The 16,667-nt window shown below is 33.8% G+C and overlaps 1 protein-coding gene across 6 annotated transcripts in view; it reads left to right on the forward strand.

The window, feature by feature from the left end:
- The window catches only part of LOC106876726 (casein kinase I), a 231,937-nt gene that overhangs the window by 48,757 nt on the left and 166,513 nt on the right, over window positions 1-16,667 (forward strand). The gene's annotated exons all lie outside the window — the stretch shown is intronic.

Genomic DNA, 16,667 nt, shown 5'->3' on the forward strand with positions numbered 1-16,667 from the left:
AGCTCTCTGAACTTCGTTCAGGCTATTCTTATTCTAGCAGCTATGCTCTCAGAGCATCCATCCCTACTACTGACTTGGTCACCTAGGTAATGGAAGCTGTCAATTACTTCTAGTTTTTCTCTCTGGCATGTGATGAAATCTGTTTTCTGTACATCTTTGGTGTTTATTGCACCTGTGTATCTGCCACACACAAACTATCTTCCCAATTAACCTTCCTTTGATATTGCTGTACCTCTTATCTGTCCATACCTTACACTGGGTACATCTTATGGAGTTTCTACCTATGCCTTTTCTACATATTAAACTGGGCCATCTCCCTGATAAGATTTGTAATTTGTCTGTCTTCCTACTTACTAACACTTTAGCCTTCCTAGTTACTAAGACTATGGGGATGATAATATTTTTAACTGAGACATTACTACTATATCTGTTCAAGTGCTTCAATTCTGTGTATGCACATATATTTACTCAATTGCTGACATCAGTGGTTTCTCCCATTGTTTTGACGCACCATTTTCTATCATTAATAGAACTGTCAGCATTTATGCTGACATGTTTATGCTAGTATATATATAATGTCTATGTTTATGGAGATGTTTCCCTTAAGGGTGTGTGTTTGTATGTACCATTTTTAGAGCACTGAGCAGTCTTTGGTCTCAATGGTAAAGTGGTTGTGGAACATGTTGAGAAATGTGGGTCAAGAGGACACTTTAGTCTTGTCTCATCAAGGACATAGCAACCTTTATTAAAATAGATAAAATGCATCTAGTACACTCTGGAAAGTGGTTGATGACATGAAGGGTATTCAACTATAGAAAGCAAGCCCAAAATGAAATATATGAGCATCAGCTTCAAAATATTCAGAGGTTTCCCTTGAAGTAGCTTCTATTACCTAGGTGTAGAGAATGTGTGGAAGGTTGATAAGAAAGATATTCTCTAGTGGGTGTGTAATGTGAGTGTACATGAACAACAGACCACAAATGAGCTGAGAGCAAATTCGAATATAAGAGGAATCAGATATAATGCACAAAAGAGGTGACTGCACCAGTACTGGGCCAATCAAATAGAAGGAACATGGAATTGCATGTATATCTATATATCTGGCTATGCTCCCATATCTGGATTGAAGCATAGATGTAAGCGTTTTGGATATGTTAGTGCTAGTATATAAATGTATCTCCCTTTTCCTCCTCTCTCTCCATATGTGCGTGCACAATATTTGTTAATGTGTATTTTTGTTTTTGTGTGAGAGGGTGTATGCATGCACAATAGACCAGTAGGTACTCTTTTGTTCTAACAGTTAAGTGGTCAGTGAATGTGTTGTGTGGGCTTGAGAGGACCATTTAGTCTTGTCTCATCAAGGAAATGTCAGCCTCTATTGTTGGTGACACAAAATGCATCAGTTCACTCTGGAAAATGATTGGTGATAGGAAAGGCATTCAGTACAATATTTTTGGTTTAGGTTTTTAATAGAAGCCAAGTCAAAATTGAAATGTGTGAGCACCAGCCTGTGAGGGCAGTAGCTACCGATAAGGACTTGAGCTATGATGATTCATCCAACTCATATCAGTGCTGGTGGTTTTTCCTGGCTGCTGCACCTCTTCATTATTAGATTGTTATGTTTAGTTTAGAACAATAACATTTCTAAATCTATAAGTCCATTAATGCTTTGAGACTTTCTCAGTCCTATCACCAAATGAAGTGATAGAGATTACACCATGCCACCACTGTGTATTTTCCATTGCTTAGCTAGGCTTTGCTCTATCAATGGAATTAGTGATTTTGATTTAGGTTTTTCTTTGTGTACCCAGCTGTCTTGTTTCTATAGTAGATGCTAGTATTGTGTAGAATTGTCTTTATGAAGGTCTGTTTGGCTTTCATTTTCATTGTCATTAATGTTCTTGTTCCTGTCATCATTGCTTTCAGCTTGAATCACCAATTCAAATAACTTCTTGAAGGAAATTTTGTCTTTCATAATATTTGTCTGTCTATTGTCAATTTAAAAATGGATATTAGAAAAAAAAAATGGTCCACTCTCCTAGTCTAGCAAAGAAATCCATAAGCCTCATGCTCTCTTCATTACTTCTGCTATTACTTCCATCCCTACTTCTGTATCTTGATTTATCTCTTTGAGGCTGTTAAATTTTCTGCTGCAATTAGGACATCTCATCTGTGTCTGCAGTTGTTTATACTCAGACTGTAAAAAAAAACAAAAGAAAAAAACAAAAAAAAGCCACCATATCTCAAAATAAAATGTGATTACTTACAGTTGTAGCGTTCACAAATAAGATTAACTGTGTTGATTTTTTTTTTTTTTTGTGATGCATGAAGTGCTACTTTGAGTCTCCTTAGTAACAGCCTTCTCCACCACATGGAGAGGTATGACTGTGTTTTGAGTGACAGTGATGGTGGCTTGTCTGTTAAATTGGGCATCCCGAAGAAACAAATGTACAAAGAACATCTTGTTCTCATGTAAAAACATCATAAATTGCATAAATAGCTATGATGTGTAAATTTAGTTAAAAATCAAGAAAAATGGATGACATTCTATAAAAGAAAAAAGAATTTCCTAAATACACTAATGGAGAGGATATTGTAGAGCTGAGGGTCTGAAATTATGGCAAAATAACTTTGAGAGAATTTCAAATCAAAGCATTTTAGCTGGGAGTAAAATGTAGATTTATATATTTATGAATGCAGTAATATGTTTTCAGTATAATTAAAGAATTGATTTAGTTTTTAATGTTATTGAGTTAAGCTATTTTTAGATTCCCAGATGAGAGTATGCCAATATCAATAAGCTATTAATATGTTTGAAGCTTTTATTCCTCATTTGTTTGATTTGGTTGAATAAATTTTGATAATTAGTTTTAGGCTAGAAAATGGAGGTAGAAATAATGATTACTTTAAAAAAAAAAAATTCAATATATTTGGATAGAGCAGCTTAGATGTTTTTTAAATAAATTATTAGATAATAAAAAAAATTGTTGCAGATAAACGTCTAATACCTCAGGCTTTGCAAGATGTTAAGGGTTGGATATTCATGTCCTTCCTGTAATAAATTACACCTTGGGAATGATGATACATTAAATTTTTATAGGGATTCAGCAATAATATTTGAAATTATAATTATTAATGTAAATCTATGTCTATTATTTGAACTTATTTATTTTTCCAATTTTAATAATGTAATTTTTTAACAACAGAATTTTTGGATATTCCCCTTATAGGCAGCACCAATAATCTTAAAATGTTGATTGCGGATATTAGTGTTCTTTAATATTCTTTAGTAATTCATGTTGATTGATCGATTGGTGGTGATTGATTTATTGGTGGAAATTGTCATAGGACAGGAATTTTTCCTTTATTGTCTTCCTTTTAACTTTAATGACAAAATTTCTGACATGTATGAAAACATTTTTATTGGTTGATAATCATTCTTCAGACTAACTTAAAAATAGATACTCATGCCTTATATATTTGAAGAAGATTCTCTATAATTTTCGCTATTCTAGAATTAGCATCATTATTAAAGGTCATTGTATTTTTTCTGAATTTATTTGTGGTTGTAAAATTTAGATTATGGAAAAAAAGTTACTAAACAGCTCAAGGTTCCATGTTGTTATCAAAATGCATTTTTCTTGTGTAAAAAGAATAATTTTACCTGTAAATAAATACATTAAAAACTTGAATTTAGAAATGAAAAAATTCTTGTATTGTTTATTTTATAAAAGAAAATAAATTAGATATAAATTAATATTTATAATTTAATGTCCTAATTTATTCCTTATAAATGATTATTTCTTCTCATGTTTCGATGGACTGACTAGAGCATGAAATTTAAGCATGTTCTTGTAGATGTTATACAGCTGGTTCACTTAATAGCACCAATTTTGATAATTATTCCAAGGTTTTCACAAGTTTATAAATAGCAGGTGTGGCTGTGTAGTTAAGAAGATTGCTTCTGAACCATGTGGTTTTCACTTCAGTCCATCTGTGCAGCACTGTGAGCAAGTGTCTTCTATTATAATCCAGGGCTGACCAAAGCCTTACAATGTATCTGGTAGACAAAAACTGAAAGAAGCTTGTTATATATAATGTGGATGTGTGTGTGCATGTTTGCATGTATTCTTGCCTAGACATTCCATGATAGTTGTAAATGACTCTCATCATCATACAAGTGAGTTTGTTTCCAGTCTTCCGTGAGAAACATGTCAGACTATGAGAAAATATTACCTTGTTTGGGAACAGGTGTAGGTTTGCAACAGGAAGAGATGGCCATTGAAATTCTCCCTCAATAGATTCTGTCCAATCTATGCAAGCATGGAAAAGTGGACGTTAAATAATGTTAACTTTAATTAAATGTTTTAGTCTTAAAAAATTCCAAATAACTTTTTTCCTTTATGGCATGCTCTAAGACAGTGGTTCTCAAACTGGGGACCACAAACCAATTTTAGGGGTATCACAAAGGGGCACTGAAGTATTGTGAAAATCATTGACTTGAGATAGTTAAGTTAAAAATTTTCAAAACTTTCATGTTTTTACATGCTATCATCCTTTTTTTTTGTTGTTGATTTGAAAATCCCATGCCACTCCTACATGCTCATTTGCTAGCCATACTTGTAGAACAACGAGTGTGATTGGCCGATGGAAAATGTGCAGGTATAATGGTTGATCATGCATGAATGCTCACCTGTGTATGTTCCCGCATGACCTTGCCTTTTGTCAGACATCTATTTTCCTCTTGCATGGTAGCTGGGCTTTATAAGGCATGTTGTTTTTCATGGCAATGTATTCTGACAGAACTATCTTCTCAACAATTATCAATTCATGGAGGTTTATCTATGGACAAAACAATGCTCACATATACTTTGATTTTCTTTCACAATTAATAGTGATAGGTAACCTTTATTGCTAATTAGTGCACCCAAAAGTTGGCTACAATAAGCCATATATGCACACCCATAGTTTAACATAAATGTGGAATAAATATACACTGATATTGTTAAATCATATTGGTTTACTGAATTTTATTTTTTTTTTACAATGCCTTCAAAGAAGAAAATGGGATATGACAAATCTTATTTGCAATTTAGTTTTACTGTGATAAAGTTTGGCAGAGAAGAGAAACCACAGTGTGTTTTGTGCTCTGAGGCTTTGGCATCTACTTCTCTAAAGTCTAGCACGTCAAAATGAAGCATCCCAGTTCAATAAATAGAGATGTTGACTTTTCCAGACATGAAGACGACAGATTGACAAAATCCAGACTTGAAGACGACAGATTGACAAAATCCAGACTTGATTACACAGGAATGCTTTTGTTGGACATTATAACTGGTTTGAAAGCATCGTACAAGGTTTCAAGGAAAATAGCTGTTGCCCAAAAGCTCCACAATATCTGAAGAGTTGATATTGCCTTGCTGCAAAGAAATCATATTGACTGTGCTGGGAAGTTCTGAAATTCAGAAGCTGAAGCATCTCTCTCTCTCTCTCAAATGATACTGTTAGGCAAATAACTGAGCTGTCTGATAACATTCTGTTGTAGGTGGTCTCGAAGATTCACAGTTCACTTTTTAACTTTTCATGGCCCAGCTTGATGAAATGATGGATGTTGCCCACTTAGCCCAACTTTATGTTTATGTACGTTATGGAAGATGAATTCTTGTTTTGCGAAACCCTCAGCACCAAAACAACTACAAGGGAAATTTTTAACAAAGTGGACAAATTTTTTGAGGCACATGATATCAACTGGAAGCATGCCATTGGCGTGTGCATCAACAAAGCTCTTGCGATTCTTGATTGCTGTTCAGGTTTTCAGACTTTGGTGAAAGAAAAGTCCCCAGGTGCTATTGGTATATGCTGTACAATTCGACAAGCACTAATGGTGAAAACCATGCCTGTTGAGTTATCAAAGCAAATGCACTCAGCTCCTGTCTATTTGCTGAGTTGTGCAAAGAAAATTATTCTGAATTCGAAACACTGTTGCACTCAAAAGTGAGATGGCTTTTGAGAGGAAAAACAATAAAGAGGGTCTTCCTTCTATGAAAAGAAGTCCATGATTATTTACAAGCTGCCAAGCCAGATTTGCACGCCAAATCCTCTGACGTTCGTTTTCTGATCTTCTTGGCAGTTTTTGTAGATATATTCGAGTCAGTGACTGCCGTCAATCTTTCACTGCAAGGGAAAGATATAACCATGTTTTATTCTCATGAAAAACTAACTGCTTTCAAAATGAAGCTTGAACTTTGGTACCAAAGGTTGAATAGAAAAAAATTTGCATCATTTACTCTATTAAACATGTTTATTGATGAAAACAAGCTTCAAGTCGATGATGATATTGTTGAACTCATGAAATAACGTGTGTCAATACTTGGCAGAGAAATATCTTTTTATTTTCCTGATTTTCCTGACTTTGACAAACATTGCTGCTTTATCAGGAACTCCTTTGTACTCTCTGTTAGTGATCTGCCAACAGAAGACAATTTAATACAAGAGCAGTTTATTGATTTGGTCAGTGATGGAGGTGCAAATTTTTTTTCCCATGAAATGTGCTGTTCTTTTAGATTGAAATGGCAGTCATATTCTGATGGCTCTTAAAGTACTGATGCCATTTCCAACCACCTATGAGAGTGAGACCATGTTTTCCACTCCCCTTGCCACAAAATCGACTGACTGTCACACCAGAAATGTGGGTTGCCTCTCCAAAACAGAGGCAAACATAGAAGAGTCGGTTGCTGCAAAGCAGGTATATCCATCACACTGAACTTTGCTGTAAATAAAATGACAGACGGTCTGCTTTTGTGAGTAAATAATTTCTTATATAATTCATTTATGTCATGTTATGTATCAGGGATTCAGGAAAAGGGATGGGAGACCTTCAGGGGAGAAGAAGACGGTATTTCTACTAAAATTGTGGGTTTTCTGTGCATACTAATGGTCCAATTGGCAGAAATTTCTGTACATTTTGGGATGCTATTACAATTCTTCAGCTTAAAATAACCAAATTGATAGAAATGCACCTCTTGGATCATCAGTATAAGGAATGACCTACCAATGGGGAGGAATAGCATCTCAAAACATGGTGAAAGGGGAAGGTGATGCCAAAAGCTCGAAAACCACTGTAATTTTTAGTGTGTAACCTATAGTTTCTTTCTGCCAATTGGGTATAAATGGATCTTAAGCAGTTGTTTATACAGGATGCTCAAGATATTTTGGACTGTTTCCATTTCTCATTTACTTTCTAACCAATTGATCAACTGGTTTCCCATGTTTTTATGTGTATGTATTGTACCCCAATGGAGTATTGCATGGATTAAGTTGTGGGTTTCGGGGTTGCGGGTTTATTGGCAGTGCGGTTCATATTCTGGAAAATACAGTACTTGAAAGTATGTCATTTTTTCCATGTTAATTATCCTGCATTTTATAGGAGACCGTGAATCATCGAAAAAAACTGAAAGGGGACTGGCATGTAAAATTTTTTGAAAAGTTTGAGAACTGCTGCTCTAAGAAATGAGTTTGAAACAGAAATAGTATTGTTTTCTGATTTCCACTTTCTATATGAAAGTGATTTTAAGAAAGTGATAAATTCAGAAAATCACATGAAAGCATTTAAAATATGGTTATTATTTAGGAATTTATTATTTCCATTTTTGTTAAACAATTCCACAATCTCTTTGTAAAGCTTGAAATTTTTATACTGCCACTTGTATGGTTTACTTTTTTTTTGTCTTGTTATAAATCAGATTTAGGAGTTTTGAGCAGTTGTTTTTATATCTGAATGTTCTTTGCTCTTTTAGCCAGGAATAGGATTGTCATACAGATTTTGTAAATTTAACTGAAACTTCTGAGAATGCTGGAATTGATAGTTGGAGCATACTTTGCATGTTCATTAAACAATAATATCACATGCACTCATTATGTATTAAAAATTCTGATGGCATCTTCAGTGTTTGTTTATTTAGATATCCTGATCTGTCACTAAACCACTTCAGAAATAGGAGATAAGAAATTATTTTGAATTGAAAATTGTAATTGGTATTTAGACATGGATAGAATGATAGTGAGGGTTCTTTCAATATAAATTCAACATATGTATTTATATAACACAGGTAAATGAGAGCTGATAAAGAAAGAAATGTATATAAATGTTTAGTATTATTATACTAATTTTGAGCAGAATGTCTCATTATATAATGTTTTAGTTGAAGTTTGTATATGCTCTGAAGATTTGGAATTTGATTGAGAGACTTCAGTGTGGCATGGTTAGGTAATTAGTGGTTTCTGGAAGAATATCTGGGGTAATTAATCACATGTTAGCTTGAAAATATAAAGTCAAGAATGACTTCTGATTGAGCTTAATTCATATTTGTGATGAAACTGAAGCAAAAATTAGTATTTTACTTCATATTGAGAACTGTTTAGTTTTTCAGTCCTTCTAGGCAAGCAACACTGAAGTTAGCAATATAGCTTACTTTCTGAGTTCAAATACTGCTGAAGCCAACTTCACATCCTAGGTTGATTTTTATCACTTGTACCCATCCCAAATTTATAGTCCTTGTAACTTTATTAGAAATCAATAGTTCAATCCTACAAGAAATATATATATATATATATATATATATATTTATAAACTTTTGTCTGTGTGGTTAAAAAGTTTACTCTGTAAACCATGTGGTTCTGGGTTTGATCCCTTGACAAGTGTCTTCTATCTTAATTTTGGATTGAATCAAGTTTTGAATGTTGAAAATTGGTAGAAATACTTGCAAAATATTGGGTTTGGTGTAATAGTTGACTAAAACCAATCGATGGTATCTCTAAACTTGGCTGTTGTTCACTGATTGAAACCAGTAAAAGAATAAAAGAAAATATATTTCTGGCATAAAGATGGATTTTGGTAAACATTTTAACATGAATTTTGGAGATAGGTTGAAGGACATTAATAGATATGGGATGCTAGATTTTATCATGTAATCTGTTGTTATCAGATTTATAGACTTTTGTTGTAAGTGCACTATTAATTGTATTGATAATACTCATAATTAAGTAGGAAATTATATAATTTTGTGTAATGACTGAGATTCTAGATAATCTGAAGAATTTTTTATTTTGTTAAACAAACAAAAAATAAAAAATAATCTAAGAAAATTAACCTCATTTGAAATGATTTTCAGTTTAATATTTTAGCAGTCATTTTAAAAAAACCATTGTATTGTTGGCATAGAAGGGGCAGCACCTGTGACATCTGCTGGCTTTCCCAGACTGTTGAGATTGATGGGGTTGAGATACCTGTAAGTAAAACAGGCAGGGACAGTTAGCATGTCAATCATTTGTTATACTGTGTTGACAAGTGAGTAATTGTTTTGGATGTGGTCGATGCAGCAGCACTGCCCAAATATGTGAGTAGTACTTAATGAGTTGCACTTGAACATTGTAGAGGGTCAGTATCTAGTAAAAAACTGAAATAGAAACATTTAAATGAATTGACTCCAGTCTTGATGTATTTATTAATTGTACTAATTTTATATCAACTTATTTTGGAATTTGAATTCAGAACACTGAACTACTATAAGGCCTTTGGTTTGGTGGTCTACCTGTTATCCACTGAACTTACAATCTAAGAAAATATTCTTGTTGCAATTATGTTGATAAAATCTTTAAATAAACTGACTTGAATTTCAAATAATATTACCATTATTATATATCTTTTGGTGACTACTTTAAAAACTTTACATTAGAAAACATGTATTAGCTGTTACGATTACATCACTGAGATTAAATGATTTTTGTATCTTAAATTGTGAGTACATAGTTGCCTAACATGATGACATAAATGTTAAAAAATCAAGGGGCAAAAATAGAAATTTAGCTCTGTCAAAATTGATATTTTATCTGATACCTTCATCTCAGTGTTCATACATATTAATTATAAGCCTTGCAAATTAAGGCTTTATGTCTTTCCTGAACAATTCTCTTATAATTTGGGTTGATGTGCTATTGGGAGCTGCTGCTTTTACAGACAAATACACCTGCACATGCATGTGTATGCACATATTAATAATATGTATGTAGTTGAAATTAAAAACGATCATTGATAATTTGTTAAATTTGGTTGTTATTGATTTTGTAAATTATTGGTGTATTTTAGGTAAGATAAATGATAACTAGTTAACTTGTTTATTAATGAATTAATATATTCTTAATTGAAGATGAGATAATTTTCATAAAGAAGCCAGTTAACTAAGTGGTTACCTGTTAGATCAGAGGTTGTCAAACTTTTTGAGCTCCCCCCTCCTCATGGCCACATAATACCCTCAGTGTCCCCACCCCTATTTTTATGTATAAATAAATATTTTATATTTTACTAATTTATATATACTATGAATCATTTGATATTTAATATATTATATAATTTGTATACAATACTATAATAATATAATAAATTCATAGCGTCCCCCAATTCACTGCCTCCCTCCCAGTGCCTCCTTTTTCTCCCCCCCCCCCTAAGCACCAGCACCCACCTGGACTGTGTCAATGCCCACCGGGGGTGGGTGGGGGCAGTAGCGTCCACTTTGAGAACCTATGTATTCAATGGAATAAACTGTGACACTGACTTTGGTTTGTCCAAGAGAAGAAAAAATGTGATTAACAGTTTACAGTTTAGAAAAAAAGTGAATGCTGACATAAAGTTGTGATTAATTTTAAACTCAAAGTCTTAATTTGGAGATGTGGCAAGGGATATGATTTTTAAAAAAAATTCATATTATTATTATTAAGGATAATGTGTATGGGATACAAAAGATAGCTAAACCTTCTTAAGGAACACCTCTGTAAGCTATTGGTCGAATGTGCATATGGAAGATAGAGAAGATCATGTTTGGGAGAATTATTTATAAAAATTCAATGAATGTTTGAAAAGAAAAAAATCAGCTTGAAAGCAAGTATGGAGGTGATTGAGTAATGTTTCATATCAGATGGACAATAAGTGAGGAGCTGTTTAGAAGTTGCAGGTGAATAACAGAGCAAGTAATAGGGAAAAGAGTATCTGAAATAAAATGGCTGTGCATGTCCTCAATGACATAGAAAATAATTGCAAATGTCATTAGCAGAAGTTGAACAATGGTCTAGGGTGTGATCAGATGTGCCAGCTGCATGAAAATAGTAGGTAGTGTGTCAAGCAATTAAGGCTATAAAGATGGGAAAAGCTTGTGGATCTTCAGAGAGAGACTTGTTGCTATGATGCTAAAAACACCTGGCTAGTTTACTGTTACAATTGTTTTGTCAGATTATTCATAAGGTTATATGATTAACAAGTTCTTTTGCAATCATATGGTTGCAGGGTTCTATCTTACTGCATGATACTTTTAATAACATAACTTTGCATCATCTCAAACCTTGTTGATGAAATTTGTTTGATGTAGATGGTAGAAGCTTGTCAGATGGAGTGTCTGTTTTTGATTGAAAAACTTAATTAATTCTGGGTTTAACACACTACCTGGTCCTTGGGTCTGCTTAGCCGAATCCTCTCTGCTCACATTGGAATCATGCCTGTATTTTGAAGATAACTTACAAGATAGGGTTTCTTCTTTCCTTTCTCCCACTAACCTTAGGAACTCTGTAAAAAGCAATGGAAGCCTCTCTTCTGACTTAAAAAAATTATCTGTGAAGTAACTTTACAGAGAGAAAAATAGATATGGTAAAAGCAAGGAAATGATAGAAGTCCAACTATGAATTGGGTTGAAAATGTCCTTGAGTTAGCTAATGTAATTTGGCAACAAACAAATTAACCTCTCTCTTCAGTTTAGCAAAGGCTGTTATGAATCCACGCCGTAGTATGTTGGCCAAAGTCAAGCAGGAGTGATAGGATCATGATTAGCTGTCAGTTTAGTGAAGAATCAAATTATGTTGCTGAGTCTTTCCTCATTGTTTTTAGTTCCAGCTCAAAGGAAGTCATGTACAACTGAATATTTATAAAGCCTTCTGTATGCTGATCCACAGGACTTAGTAGGTTTTAGTTAACAGTCTGTAAGTAAGTTACAGTGATGATGGAAATGAATAACAAGGAAAGTAACCTTGTTTGGTGTACAGAAATGCTCAGTTGTTTATAATTCAATTCTGATATATTGAGAGAATACTGTATTAGAATAGTCAATAGCATGAACTACTATTAGCTGAAACTTTAAACTACTTTTATGGCTTCTGGAATTAAATAAAATCTACTTCCATGGTAACACACTCTGAGTTGATATTTTTCATGGTATATTAGAGTGCGGTTGTGATATGGGGACTAAATGCTATCACTATTACAAACAAAGGGCTTTTTCTCTTAGAAAGCTTAGCTGCCACTTGCAAGTGAATATGACCTGCTATCTTGTACCATGGTTTTGCTAATTGTTTTAGGTGTGTATGTGGTCACAAGCAAAGATGGACAGCCTCTTTGCCTCTCACCGTTGATCCAACAGAACATTGAAGATGTGCTAGCTGTACAGTGTGAGGGTTGCACTAGCAGTCATTTCAGTATCTTGGAGAAATGTGAAATGATTTGTCTTGCTGAAGGACAAAATGCACTGCCTGGTCCAAGAATCACCCCCAGGTTTATGAACCCAACACACTAATTACTTGGACACATGCCTTCACCACTTATTCTCTTAGTATTTTTTCTTCATATATGGCTGGATGCTCTTCCTATTGCCAATTACTTTACAGAATGTAATTGGGTGCATTTTCCTGTGGTGCCAACACAAGAGGTTGAATAGTCCTTAGTGAGACAGGAGTCACTTTATAGTGCTTTTATGTCATCAGCACTTGAAGTTGTCACACCAATCACCTGTAGAGGGAGTGCAGCTGTGGAACTGTCACAAGAAGCGTGTACTTTATATACAGTAAATGTAGAAAGTGCTTCCAACTCTAAAGTGTTTAGAATGAAGAGGGAGTGAGAGGAGGATGATGACAGCAGAAAGGCCAGAAATGGGTGACTGAGAGGGTAGATGTAGAGAGAATACTCATTAACCTAAGACATATACATTTGCTTAGATGACTGAAAGAGTGGAATAGGAGAGAGAGAGAGAGAGATCAAAAGGACTAGAATGGGTGTGTAAGTGGAAAGAACAAGAGTATGATGGGAAAAAGGTAGGGTTATTTGAGGGAGGGAGTGGAGTCAAGTGGGGAGTGAGTGATTGGCAATAGCAGAGTTGAAAAAAAAATGCAAATCAATAGATAAATATGGAAAGTAAAATTGTAAGTTGCATAATATTGTGTGTACTCTGTCCAGCTGTTGCATCATTCATATCTCCTGCTTATGCAGTTCTCTTATTTTATTTGAACTGATTTGTGTAAGTTCTAAATATATAACACATGTGATAGTGAAATGATATATATGATCAGTAATAGGAAGATGCACATACACATTTGTCTAATCTATGCTAGCATGGAAAGCAGATTTAAAATTGAATGCGTGTGTGTGTTAGTGCAGATATGTCTCTTTGATTAAGAGTTTTCTATTGCACTTGGTCTGAAGTCTTCGAAAGTTCTGTACTTTCAAATAATTCTCTCGTGCAAAATCCCTTACTTGTAAAGAAATAAGTATTGGTAACAAGAAGAATAGGTAACTGGGAAACAAATGAAGACATTATATAAAATACTGATTTTCATAATATATTCATTTTTGTACAACATCCATTTAAAATTTTTTGTTAGTGTTTTATATTAATGCTTAATGTTAGAGATTTAAATTTGTTTTTAAATTTTAAAGGAATATCATTTACAACCATATCTGTCTATATAGAAAACTATATTTCTTTAGATATTAGCTGCTTTTTTAAAAAATCTCTTTTTGATATAAAGGTTAATGTTTTTTAAGTGTGTGTGGCATTAGGACATCCAGCTGTAGAAACTCTGCCAGATCAGATTGGAGCCTGGTGCAGCCATCTGGTTCACAAGTCCTCAGTCAAATTGTCCAACCCATGCCAGCATGGAAAGCGGACATTAAACAATGATGATGATGATATATATACATATTTATAGGGAGAATTCATAAAAAAAACAAAAGATGAAGACAGGTGGTGTAGACAATAAACAGATGTATTAGTTTAACCCTTGGGAAGTGAAAAAGTCTTTCACATTTCAAGCCTACACTCTTCCACAGAAAGAAACAGGGAGAGAAAATACAAAGAAGTTAGGAAAGTACAAAAAATTTCAAAGGTTCAAAAGCCTATATACATATATATATATATATATATATATATATATATATTTTATCCTTTAAGTTTGTTTACAGGAAATGTTTTTGAGTATGCACATAAAAACTCCTATATGAATGCATGAACAAAGACCCATCTGAAGTTCATGGATATTACAAATTGTATTGCAATCATCTCAGGAATGTGGACTATGGTCACAAAAACATGTGAATTGTGAAAACACACAGTGATACATTGAAATATAAATTCCATTCATGTTTTGTGTTAATATGTCTTGCTAAGAGATTTTATTAGCTTGCTTGGAAACAGGTGAGGGTTAATGACATCCAGTTGTAGAAAATGCATTGCAATAAATCTAGCCCATGTGAAGATGGAAAAGTGGATATTAAATCAGTGATGATGATACATGCATGCACATTTGTCTTCTCTTACTCTTGACCTACAACTTCTCAATGAAATTGTAGGAGTGCTATCATGACTATAGCATGTCTTGGGCAGTTTTTAGTCATAGTAGAGCTCATCCATCCCCAGGTTTGATTACAGCTGATTTCTCCTGGAAGAGAGAAAGACAGAGAAAAATAGATTAGGAGAAAATAAAAACTCAATTCCAATTCAAGGCTGGTATATTGTGTATTTGTGTAACTGCTTTGAGTGTGGTTTTGCATTACTTCGCTTTTCATACTGTTTTCTTGATGCACTTTGAATGTTGTATGTCATTTCATGTATTGTCTTAATATGTGTGTGGTATGCTGTTGTACGGCTTCAGGTCAGAGCTGACTGCACACAGATATTCAGCTGAATGATGAAAGCAACCTACAGATCTATTTTCTTAGTTATTGCCTGTCTCCCTTTAAATAAAGATCATACTGTTTGACCCAACATGCAGTGATTGATTCTAAGAAGTGTAATGTGATGACTGCATGAACAAATTTCAGTCCTTCCACTGTCAATCCATTTGTGAATATTTTCAGATTCTGGTACTGGCAGAGCATGGTTTTGGGACTAATCAGGTTACAGGTGTTGTAGCTAGCTGTTTCTCTGTCTTGGGGGTGGGGGAGCTGAGAGAGAGAGAGAGAGAGAAATAGTGTTTCTAGGATGTTGTTGTACTCCAGGGAGTTGTATACATGTTTGGGTTTTCAGAGGCCCTACATATGTTCAGGTTGTCTTTCAGTTTTGTGTTTTCATTTCATTGTGTAGGTGAATAGTAGATGTGGTCTGTGTACAAACCATTTATGATACATAGTACACTGTTTGTGTACTTTGTAGTTTATTGTAGTTTACTATGGAAAGGTTGGTGGTCCAAGTAGGACTGGCCTGGTCCATCATGTTTTTTGCACAGTTTATGCACTATTGTTGACCAAGTGTTGTACATGTGGCTGATCTAATTATGCTTACACATAGTTTTGTTTTCTTTGCTGTCTTCTTATGTGTGTTGTCTATGTTGTGAATGTGTTTGTAACTCATAGTATTTTTGTCTTCTGTGTGTGGTATGTTATATTGTGATAGGTGGTTGTATTTGATCATCTACCCTGTAGCTGGTATGTACTACTTCAAGTCTATTGTTTCTAGGTAATTTATATAGGATTGGCATAGTTGTGCAATGCTTTCTGAAGAACAGTGAGAGGATGTGTGTGTTTGCATGTGAGGCAGCTTGTATGTTTTGGGCAGGTATGGGAAGGTTGTGTAGCTATAAGTTATAAAAAAGTGAGAATTAACCCATTTGAGAAATTGCAAGATCTGAAAGAGTTGAAAGTTTTGTGGATGTTGATGGTAATTAACTCTTAACATCCTTTTGAAAGTTTTCAAAGTCAAAAACTTAAAAACGTGTGTTTATATAAATGTCAATAGTGTCTTTACTTGTTGTCGGATTATTGTGAAAATTGGCAGTATTACATAAAAAGGATTATCTTTTTTTAATTTAATGTAAATAGTTGTTTGTGCTAAAAATAATGTTGTGCATGTGAGATTGTTAATTAATTACACAACTAAAAACGGATACACTCAGACAAGATGAAAAGAAATATGTTAGTAATAAATTAGATGGACTTAGTAACAGACATAAACATAGAGCATCACAAAAGAGAGAATAGTTTGTTTTTTCCTGGCCTTTTTTTGTGGCTTTTCCATTATGAAATTTTCAGGTAAACTGAGTTATTTCCTTCAGAAATGACATATCCAGGTATGCTTGAAAGTTTCAATAAAAAAAAGGCTCTGAACAAGTCAGCACAAGTGGGTCAATTTTTATAGCAAATGTTACAGAATGTAAATAAATGAGGAAGGGATTTAAGTTTTCTTTCTTAATTAATGAATGCATAACTTCCTTTAAAACAAATACAAATAAGATTTGGGGAAGTTTTAGGTGGTGTAGAACTGACAGAAGCATGTAATGTCAATTAGATTTGTGTTGTACAGGGTATTTCTTAAGTATTTTGTTTATAACTAGACGGCTAGGAAAAACAGATGTTTTATATA

This window comes from Octopus bimaculoides, chromosome 2 (assembly GCF_046866305.1).
Source record: "Octopus bimaculoides isolate indiv1 chromosome 2, ASM4686630v1, whole genome shotgun sequence".
In the NCBI taxonomy this organism is placed as follows: Eukaryota; Metazoa; Mollusca; class Cephalopoda; order Octopoda; family Octopodidae; genus Octopus; species Octopus bimaculoides.